Source organism: Orycteropus afer, unplaced genomic scaffold (assembly GCF_000298275.1).
Source record: "Orycteropus afer afer isolate SDZICR_OR568_19922 unplaced genomic scaffold, OryAfe1.0 scaffold00024, whole genome shotgun sequence".
NCBI lineage: Eukaryota > Metazoa > Chordata > Mammalia > Tubulidentata > Orycteropodidae > Orycteropus > Orycteropus afer.
Window position 1 is genome coordinate 3,847,320 of NW_006921611.1, and position 11,876 is coordinate 3,859,195.

Genomic DNA, 11,876 nt, shown 5'->3' on the forward strand with positions numbered 1-11,876 from the left:
AAATCTGCTGCAAAAGACCTCTTTAAAGTATTAAGAAACAAAGATATCACTTTGAAGACTAAGGTGTGCCTAACCTGAGCCATGGTATTTTCAATCACTACATGCATGTGAAATCTGGACAATGAATAAGGAAGACTGAAGAAGAGTTGATGCCTTTGAATTGTGGTTTTGGTGAAGAATACTGAAAATACCTTGGACTGCTAGGAAAAAAAAAAAAAAAAAAAAGTCTATCCCAGAAAAGTGCAGCCTGAATCTCCTTGAAAGAGAGAATGGTCAGATTTTGTCTCACCTACTTTGGTCATGTTGTCAGAGGGACCATATCTTGGAGAAGGATGTCATGCTTGGTAAAGTGAAGGGTCAATGAAAAAGGGGAAGACCCTCAAGGAGATGGACTGACACAGCAGCTTCAATGATGGGCTCAGGTATAACAAGGATCATGAGGCTGGCTCAGGACTGGGCAGGGTTTCGTTTTGTTGTACATGAGGTCACTATGAGTTGGAGTTGACTCAATGACAGCTAACAGCAACAACAACAAATCTTTACAGAAGCAGAGTGATTCATCTTTCTCCTGTGGAATGGTTGGTGGGTTCATACCACTGACATTTTGGTTAGCAGTGCAATGCTTTAACCACAGCACCACCAGAGCTCCCTATAACCACTACAGTGGTTAAGATTTACAACACGTATTTTGAGGGGGGGGCAAAATTCAGTCCATAACACCTGTCCAGCATCATAGCAACATGCAAACCTCCACTGACAGACAAATGGTGGCTGTGCATGAAGCACATTGGCTGGGAATCAAAGCCAAGTCTGCTTCATGAAAGCTGAGGATTCTACCATTGAACCACCACTGCCCCAGGATAAGTATGAGCTTTTGTAGAAAATTTTCTGAAAATCAAGTTGTCCGTAAGTGATAGTAATTATTGTTATATATTTCATCCTCTGCCTAAGGAACCATGCAAAACAACTACTATGCACATATGATACTTTTCTCATCATTTAACAGGAGCAAAAGAATTAGAAAGCTGTCAAGATACTCACTGCTCACTTCAATAGAGTTCAGAAACATCAATTTAGCATTAATCAGTACCAATGTCTTCCTTGTTCAAATCCTCCAAAACCCATCCCAGTTCTAAACACATTCCCCCACCTTCTTTCTAACTCTTTGCTTATGGATTTAAACATATTCCCTCTAAACTCTCATTTCTGGTTGGATCTCTCATAATTCCATTCACACACGTTTTGCCACTAGTGGCCACTTGAGATTTTCACAAGAGATAGCAATGAGGAAAGAAAACAGAAACAAAGGTCTGAAGCAGTTGGCTTCCACTAAAGAAAAGTTGCACTGTTTGATGAGGAATAAAGCAAGTTGCAGATGTATGATGAAATCCAATTTATATTAAAGATAAACAAAAAAAAAAAAAAACAAACCCTATGCCATCAAACTGATTCTAACTCATGGCAACCTCATGTGTTACTGAGTAACTAACTATTCCATACCATTTTCTTGGCTGCAATCTTTACAAATGCAGATTTCTAGACCTTTCTTCTATGGTGCTGCCAGTGGGTTTGAATCACCAACCTTAGGACAGTAGACAAGCACAAACTGTTTGTACCACCCATGGACCTTATGTGAGTTTATTTAGTTTAATTTAATTTATGGAAAGATATATTAGAGATTTAACAGTGGCTACCTCTAAGTAGCAGGTGGGGTTGTATTTTTCTTTTTTTTTTTTTTTACCATGACTATGTGTTCCTTGTGTATTAAAAACCAATTTTAAAATAAACTAAAGAAAAAAAGTGGACAGGCAAAATTAAGCAAACCTATTTCCAGAGCCGTCCCCAACTTACATCACTGATATCCTTCTGATGGTCCTGAATTTACTAGAAAAACAGTAAGATAAAGCAGTATGTCATGATTATGTGAGTTCTGCTTTAGGAAAATTCAATGTGCAAAAATTCAAATACCTGGAAGTGTTCCAGCCAGTAAAAAAGAAAAAAAAAGCATCAAAGAAACTGGCTCCGATGTAGCAATAAAGGAAGGTTAGATGGTGGGAAACAGTTGACAATAGACAAAGGGAGCCATGTGCTACATCCTAAGTATATAACAAGGAGAGGTCACAAAACAGTGATATATGTGTCCTGTTTTATAATTATTGGAAATCTTTCATGCTACAAATGATTCTTTCAAAGGTACACTCTTATGATAGATATAAGGGCTGGAGCAGGACAGAGAATAATCATTTGTCCAATTATGGGGACATATTAACAAATAGTGAGTAATCAAGTAACTAAATTGGCAAATACTTTCTACCGCCTCAAAAAGTAATCCAAGCCTGTAGCTCAATTTTCAGTCAAACAATAGACAGGTCTACAAGATGAACAATAACCCTAGGAAGGTATTCACTTCTTAGAACAATCAGTTATTCAATATCAGAAGGGCAGCATTTGCCCCAGGACAAAGTTCAGAAGGCAGGAAGGCTTAGGAGAGAAGGAAGAATGTAAACTAGAAGCATAGAGAGGAGATGGGAGGAATGATGTTACATTGAGTGGATTGCAATAAATGACATGAAACAAAATATGTGTGAATTGTTGAATGGAAAATTGGTTTACTCTGTAAACTTTCACCCAAATCACAAAAAAAAAGTTTAAGAAATTAAGATAAAACACATCCTAGGTGCTCTGGTGGGAGTTCTGGTGGTGTAGTGTCTAAGTCATTAGACTGCTAACCAGAAGGCTGGTGGTTCAAACCCAATAGCCACTCCTTGGAAGAAAGATTGGGCAATCTACTTCCATAGTGTTACTATCTCAGAAACCAAAGGAGAGGTCTCCATGAGTCGAGACTGACTCGATGGCAGTGAGGTTTTTTTTTGTTTGTCTGTTTAGGTGCATGCATCTTGTAGGCCAGTTTTAATGCATTTAACTGCTAACCAAAAAGATTGACTGTTAAACCCACCAGGCACTCCACAGGAGAAAGATATGGCAGTCTGCTTCTGTAAAGATTTACAGCCTTGGAAACCATTTAGGGCAGATCTATTCTGTCCTAGAGGGTCACTATGAGTCAGAATTGACTGATGAAGGTGAGTTTGTTTTTTTGTTTTTACACTAATACTGCCACATTAACATAACAAGAAAATACGTTCACAAATGAGATTATAACTACAGATAAAGAGGTTAGTATTTACAACTAGCTCTAGTCGGGAGCTCTGGTAGCATAGTGGCTAAGACACTTGCCTGCTAACCAGAAGGCTGACGGTTCAAACCCATCAGCCACTCCTCGGAAGGAAGGTTGGGCAATCCTACTTCCGTAGTGATACTGCCTCGGAAACCCAAGGAGGGGTCGCTATGAGTCGGGGCCGACTCGACGGCACATAACAACATAACAACAACTAGTAGCATAGTGCCTAAGGCACTTGGCTGCTAACCAGAAGGCTGGCGGTTCAAACCCACCAGCCACTCCTCGGAAGGAAGATGGGGCAATCTACCTCCTTAGTGATACTGTCTCAGAAACCCAAGGAGGGGTTGCTATGAGTCAGGTCCGACTTGGTGGCACATAACAACAACAACAATTTACAACACAAAGTTTTGAGTGACACAGTTCAACCCATGCAGGCACCTTCACAGAACTTCTAAGGCTACATACATTGCTCATGGTTTGAAAACCACCAACAGAAATGTAGGACACACAAGAAACAGCAGGTAAGTCCCCTAATGAATATTTACTGAGCAGGAACTAGGAACGAGGCATGGGAATAGATGTTGTGGGAGTTACATGGAAAACACAGTGGGGTCTGTAGGAGTTGGAATCAACTCAATGGCAGTGAAAAAGACAATATGAAAATGTAATATCACAATTTCTGCTCTAGGAAAAAGAGAGCTTGATTTCACTCAGACTCCTGAGAATAGTGCAGAATGTGGCCTAGTGCTGTTCACTTAACAGACTGTGAGACTGCAGCATTATCCACCCATCCCCAGTGTCCCTTGGTAGTTGAGAGTTGACCCTGAAACCATTTAGTTGCCTCTTACTTTTAGATTCCCACTAGCCAAAGATTTCTTGAGAGACATCTGACAAAGCCCTGGAGCAGAATTAGGAGGACAAAGGATTCTGGTGGTACTCAATCTGTCCTGCTCTGGGTTGCTTTATAATGGTTCTATTACCTAACTATGAAAGGTATATGCCCAACATGGCTTTCCCCCTCCCTCCCCCCTCAAAAAAAAAAAATTAGACTATTTTCCTGATCATAGGACAGTGCTAGGAATAGAGAGAGGAAAGAGTTTTGTGTTAAGGAAAAATGTTTTATTTTCCTCAACACACAAACCACCAGAAGGCTCCATATTCTCTATTCTTATTTGTGGATTTTCCTTGAATTTCTTAAAACTGAAAAGTAAACAAGATGAACAGATACTGTCTTAGTAACTGAGAGACATAAGAAGTAGTTTCCAGCATTGGGGTTATCACCAGATACACACAGATGCCCTAGGATCACATATTTGCACATTTAACCTCAGGAGAGTCAGTGTGTTTGATTATTTGCCATGAGTGGATAATTATGTCATAATTAACCCTTCATGAATGAATTATTTTTGGCTTTGAATTTTGGGTTGATACCATGGGTTTTCAGTAATGGAAGGTATGCTGAAATCAAGAGGAAAAAATGTTTAGAGGTAATATGGATCTTGATACAATTATGTGGGACACATAATTATATTGATAGAATTATGTGGGACATATGTCCTAAGTGGACTCTGGTGGTAGGATTGGTAGGGTGAGGCCCATTTCTTCAGATTCATGCAGTTACCTGTCTGGTAGTAGCACATACTACAACTAGAATAGCAGGTTTCCAAGAAATCTGAGTTGTTGGAAATATTAGTGGGCTATATATGTCCCACAGATCATGAAAATATTAAAGGTAGAACTCTGGGACCATAGTCTCATCCCAAATGACTACATCCAGAATAGAACCAATTCTACTATTTGAATTTGCTATTAGAGCTAAAATGATTATTTACAGCTTTGTAAGAGACTTTTAAGGAGCTCTGGTGGTGTAATGGATAAGGCATTTGACTGCTAACTGGAAGATCAGTGGTTCAAACTCACCAGTCAGCTGCTCCACGGAAGGAAGATGGGGTGATCTAATTCTGTAATGATTTACAGCCTCAGAAACCCAATGGGGGCCACTATGAGTCAGAAATGACTCTATGGCAGTGATTTGGTGGGGTTTTTTGGGGGGGAAGGGGTAAGAGACTTTTAGGTCTCCAACAACCCTCTCCTCCAGCTAAGTTTTTGAAGATACTAACTTATGGAAAAAGAATAGCTTAGGTTATAGAGGCTTGAGGGGCTCTGAACTTCTGAAAGAACATGAAAAAGGTATATGGGAGCAAACTTAGATGACAGCACAGGAAGAACATCCCATTAGAGCTCCATAAACTTAAACACCTCCTCCATCTCCCTCAGAGATCATGCTGAGTCTCTGTGCCTCTGCTACACACTGCAGTTAGTACCAGTAAAGTGGACCCTTTGGGAAATTATACTCTATAGCCCATGATATTTTGGCTACATCACCAGTCTGCATGCAGATGAAAAGTAGGATTCATTGGATATGATGTAGGATGCCTATAGAACTGGGAAATGCAACCTTCCTTCACCCTCAGGGTTCTCAGACCTCTGAGGAACATGGGAAGTGAATTAGATATCATTGGAACTTCAGTAAGTTTGGAAATCAATGCTTCTTCATGACTATAGCCTATTTTCTCAGAGAACTTCTGGGAACTACTAGTGAGGCAGGAATAAGACTGAACTTCTTAGCACGATATAAAAACCATTTGTCATCAAGTTGACCTTTGACTCATGGCTACCCTACATGTGTCAAAGTAGAACTGTGCTCCATAGTATTTTCAATGACTGATTATTAGGAAGTAGATATTTAGTCCTATTTTCCAAGGAGGCTGTGGGTGAACTCAAATCTCCAAGCTTTCAGTTAGCAGCAAAGTGTGTTAATCATTTGCACCACCAATATAGATATATGGATATAGAAATACACAGTCTATGAATCTTATAGCCAGAACACAATTCTAAACCATCAAGTTGGGAATTCTTACTACAAACAAGATGGAAGGATGAAGGACAGAACATATATCCCCCAGCAAGGGGGTAGAGGTGGAGAGCAATGTGTACTTTGAAAAATCATATTTCATATAAATGCCAGCAAGTAACAATAAAATCTCCTTAGCTGATGTGGCATGGATTTAAAAAAAAAAAGTTTAGAAAACATGGATTCTATTCCAGCCTCCTCATGTGGCAGATAGGAAAATTGAGGTCTAGAGAATTAAAGTTTGTACTACCCAGGGACTCTAGCATGTACATAGGAAAAATCAGGCTTGTCTTCACCTTTTCTGTATTATCTTGTGTGCCTTTCTGTCTAAAACCCTAAATTCCAGCCACGGTGAGCTGCATACCTTGATTATTTCAGGCCTTTCTAACTATTTCCCCTGCTTGAAATGGCCTTTTTTCCTCTTCTTCACTCTACAGTATGCTAGTCATTCTTTTAGATTCAGCACAAATATCATCTCTTTTGTAATGGCTTCCCTCAACTTTTCCCTCTCTCCTCTCAGACCAGCCAGAATGAATTATTCGTTCTCCTGTGTTCCCAAAACCAAACCCACTGTCTTTAAGTTGATTCCAACTCATAGCAACCCTGTAGGACAGAGGAGAACTGCCCCCATAGGGCTTCCAAGCTTTATGGAAGCAGACTGCCTCATCTTTCTCCCCCGGAGTGGCTGGTGAGTTCAAACCTTCAACCTTTTGGTTAGCAGCCTGATGCTTTAATCACAGCACTACCAGAACTCCTTCCTATATTCCTACAGTACTTCCAAAACAGCACTTATCACACCAAATTGTAGTTATCTGATTATAAGGCAGTCTTCCCTAATAAACTATATGTTTCATGAGGGCTTTATTCAATTCCAGTGTTCCCAAACCCTGGCATCATGCCTGGAATATGGAAGGTTCTCAATCGATGTTGAAAAACTAAGGGGTTGCATGAATGAAAAGAGCATATCCCAAACTCATGAGAAATTCACCTGATTCCCAGACACCTCTGCCATGTCCTTCCCTGTGCCTCTGTGTAGGACTCTCATCAAGCTCAGAGTTGGCGTCAGTCTAGGAAAATAAATAAGCCTCTCCTTAGACATAATAGAGTCAGCTAATTTATATGAGAAGGACATTTCCAGGCCTCTTGCTTCCTGGACTGAGCAGAGAGAACAAAATGGAAAGTTCCAACATGAGTTATTGCATTCAGCCCGGCCATGTTCTAACATCAGGGCCTTCTGCTCCCTTTGACAAAAGTTTATGTCTAAGTCATTAAGGTTTTCTGCCAAAACACAACGTGTTTCTCTTTAAAGGACCTTGCTCCCACTCAGAAGTTTCTTAATCAGAAACAGTGACTAACTGTTAAACTCAAAATAAAGGAAATAAAATTAAATACCCCAATTGCTTTTTGCTCATTTGGGCTTTGGCTTCATTTTATTATTTTCTTTACAAGCCTTAGACTTATAGAGGAACTCCCCTATGCTCAGCTCCGCATTCTATTGTGGAAGGAAAGAGGTGTAATGCCCAACATTACATTTGAATTATAGTTTCTCTAAATTATATGCAAACACTGGTGAATAGAAATGTAAAGTGCCAAAGTTTAATGTTAGCATGTCTGGTTGGTGCTTGAGAGACTCCTATGGGTCCTTACCTTGCATAGGTGTTGGGGCATTTCCAAGGCCAAAGAGACAATGGTTCCGGAGGTAAAAGATGAATTCGGTCAATTTATACCTCTTTGAATGGATTTCAACTGCCTTTCCTATTCATTAGAGACCATTGCAGCAGTCTGCTTCCTTGATCCAACAATGGAAAGAGCTGGAAAATGTCCATCCCGATACAAATTAGCTAGGAAGGAAAGCCTCAAGGACAAAAGAAGACGTAGAGGAACTGAGGAGAGAGACTTAGAATTGTGAATGTTAGAACTGGGATCTCTGGTGGCTAAGGCATTTGACTGAAAACCAGAAGGGTGGTGGTTCAAACCCACCAGCCTCTCCTTGAAGGAATGTTGGGCAATCTACTTCCGTAGTGATATCACCTTGGAAACCCAAGGAGGTGTCACTAGAGAACATATATTTCATTGACCACATTGTTCAAGTGAGAAGAGTGGGATTCAGAGAGATATTGACTCCCAAGAGGAGATAAAACAGTTCTATGCCATGTAAAATTTACTAGACAAAAAAAAAAACCATGAAGAAACAGGGTGGATCAAAGTCTAAAACCTAGCACAGTTTCTGTAATACACAAATAATATACAAAGGAGTTAATATTACTTGAAACAATGGTAAACAATAGTTCACACAGGGAATAAAATGACCCAATATTAATTGTCCCTTGGATAACTTCCCACTAAGAAAATCTGAATTTCTTTTTAACTTAATATTGAAATAATTCCAGACTTACAGAAGTGACAAGAATAGTACAAAGAAGCACCAGAAACCTTTAACCAGATTGATCAGTCTTTTAGTGTTTGCTGTATTTGTGTTCTCTGTCTAGGCACCTACCTATTGTTGTTCTTAGTTTCTGCTGAGTCAATTCCAACTCATAGCAACCCCATGGGTTACACAGTAGAACTGCTCCATGGGATTTTCTTGAATGTAATCTTAGTAGAAAGAAGCACAGGTGGCTTAACAGTTGAGTGCTTGGCTGCTAACCAACATGCTGATGGTTCGAACCTACCCAGCAGCTCTGTGGGAGAAAGACCTAGTGATCTGCTTCTGTAAAGAAAACCATATTGGGTAGTTCTACTTTGTCACACAGGGCTGCTCTGAGTTGCAACTGACTGCACAGCACCCAACATCAGCAACAATCTTAGTGGAAGCAGGTCACCAAGTCTTTTCTTTCACAGTACTGCAGGGCGGGTTCAAATTGCTACCCATTAGGTTAAAAAAAAAAAAAAAACTGTCATCAAGGTGATTTTGACTCATAGCAACCCTATAGGACAGCGTAGAACTTCCCCAAAGCGTTTCCAAGGTTGTAAATCTTTACAGAAGTAGACTATTTCCTCTTTCTCCCTTGGGTTGGAACCACCAGCCTTTTGGTTAGCACTCAGATGTCTTAACCACTGTTCCACCAGCACTCCTCAGGTTAGCAGTCAAGCACAAACCATTTGTGCCACATAGGAACCTACCTTTGCAAACGTAGATATATATTTTTCTGAACCATTTGTGAGTGGGTTTCATCCATTGCACCTGTTTCCTCTTGTTACTTCAATGTGTGCTCCCTAAGAATAAAAATACTTTCTTATAATTATCAAACTCAGGAAATTTAGCATTAATACAATGCTTTCATCTAATACATAGTTTATATCCTAATTTCTTGAGTTTTCTTAGCAATGTCTTTTATGGCATTTTCCTCATATAGGACCCAATCCAGAATTATGTTTTGCATGTAATCATCATGTCTCTTAATCTACCTTAATCTGTACAGTTCCTTGACCTCTTTCAACGTCTTTTCCGACATTAACATTGTTGAAGAATACAAGTCAGATTTTTTTTAGGAAATGTCCTTCATTTTGGATTTTCCTGATGTTTTCACATGATTACAATCAGGTCAAGGGGACCTGGTGGTGCAGCATTTAAGCACTCAGCTGCTAACCAAAAGGTCAGCGTTCAAACCCACTAGCCACATCACAAGAGAAAGATGTGGTAGTATGCTTTTGTAAAGATTACAGCCTGGAGAACCCTATGGGGCAGTTCTACTCTGTCCTACAGAGTGGCTGTGACTCAACTCAATGGTACACAACAAAATATTTAGGTCATGCACTTTTGACTGGAACACCACCATTGATCACATCCAGAGGGACAATAAGTCTGTTTGTCCCTGCTATATAGTTATCATTTTTCTTTTTGTAGTTAATAAATAATTTCATGTAGTACTTTGAGACAATTGTAAATATTCTATTTTTGGTCATCACCACCACCATAACAGAATTAAACCCACTCCCATTGAGTAGATGCTGACTCATAGCAACCCCTATTGAGCTTCTGAGGCAATAAATCTTTATGGAAGTAGATTGACCAGTCTTCCTTCCATGGAGTGGCTGGTGGGTTTAAAATGCAAACCTTCTGGTTAGCAGTCAAATGCCTTAGGCTCTGCACCACCAGAGCTCCTACAATGGAATTGACATTCATTTAATCCCTTGTCTTTTTATTCATTATTTTATAATCCACTGCTGCTCTTATTTATTTTGATGTTCAGATTGTCCCAGATTTTGCCAATGGAACCCCTTCATGCTATTTCCTACATCCTTTTGACATGCCTCCATCATTTTTTTTCAGTCCTTTCTTCTTTGCAGTGTAAGATATTGCTGGCTCCTCTGTGTCTTTCCTGCCACAGCCCTAGAATTAGCTTTTCTCCAAGAAGATGATAAATGAGGAATGAGATCTAGAAAGCAGGAACTAGGTGCTAGATGTGATCATTGTTATGGGGATACCACTGTTTTAAGGTCCCAATAGCAGGTCGAATTGGTAATACACCTCCTATCCAATTCAATTCCTCAAGAACATTTCTCTCCTTTTTCAATGTCATATTTGTGTCTCCCTTCTTCACAGTGAAAATTCTGGCTCACAAAAATAAATAAATAAATAAATACACTTCAATAATTTTATTATTAATAATATAATAATTTTATTATTGGGCCCCAGCCATAAAACAGAGCTGCCCCCAAGTGAAAACCAGCCCCTGAGCCCCAGACTCACCCACCTCAGACCCAAGCCTTAAAATACAGTCACCCCCAAGTGAAAATAAGCATAAGATTTATGTTTTATTGACTATGCAAAAGCATTTGATTGTGTGAATCATAGCAAATTATGGATAACATTGAGAATAATGGGAATTCCAGGACACTTGATTGTATTCATGAAGAACCTGTACATAAGATCAGGAGGCTATCATTCAAACAAAACAAGAGGATACTGCATGGTTCAAAATCAAGAAGGGAGTTTCATCATATTTATTCAACTTGTATGGTGAGCAAATAATCTGAGAAGCTGGATTATATGAAGAAGAACATGGCATCAGGATTACACAACTTTACTTATGGATTACACCTCAATATAACACACACACACATACACTGCCGTCAAGTCGGACCTGACTCACAGCAACCCCTCCTTGGGTTTCTGAGGCAGTATCACTAAAGAAAGTAGATTGCCTGATCTTCCTTCTGAGGAGTGGCTGGTGGGTTTGAACCACCACCCTTCTGGTTAGCAGTCAAATGCCTTAGGCACTGCACCACCAGAGCTTTAAACATTTTTTCATATGTTCAATCTTCATGTTTTTGTGTATGAATTGTGTTTTTAGGCCTTCATCCATTCTCCCATAAGATTTTTGGTTTTCCATCATTTATAAGAATTATTTGTATATTACCCCATTATTTGTTATATATGTTTCAAATTTTTAATGTAGGCAAATTTATCAACTTTTTTATTGCATCTTAATTTTGAGTGATAATTATAAAGTTTTTCCCTACAGTTAGGTTAAAGAAGAATTCACCTATTTTAAAAAAAACTTGTATAATTTCACTTTTTGCATTATGATTTCTGATCCAGTTGAAGCTTATTTTTATTTAAAGCTTAAGGAATTAATTTTGTTGTCTAATTGATTATCCAACTATCTCAACACCAATCACTAAAAATTCCATTTTCGCTCCAGTAATTTAAGATGCCACCTTTATCAAATACTGAACTTCCAAATGTATTGGGGTCTACTTTTTTTCCTATCCTATTCTTTGCCTCTTTCTGTCTATTCATGTGCCAGCACTCCACTAGGTGAATTACAGAGATTTTGT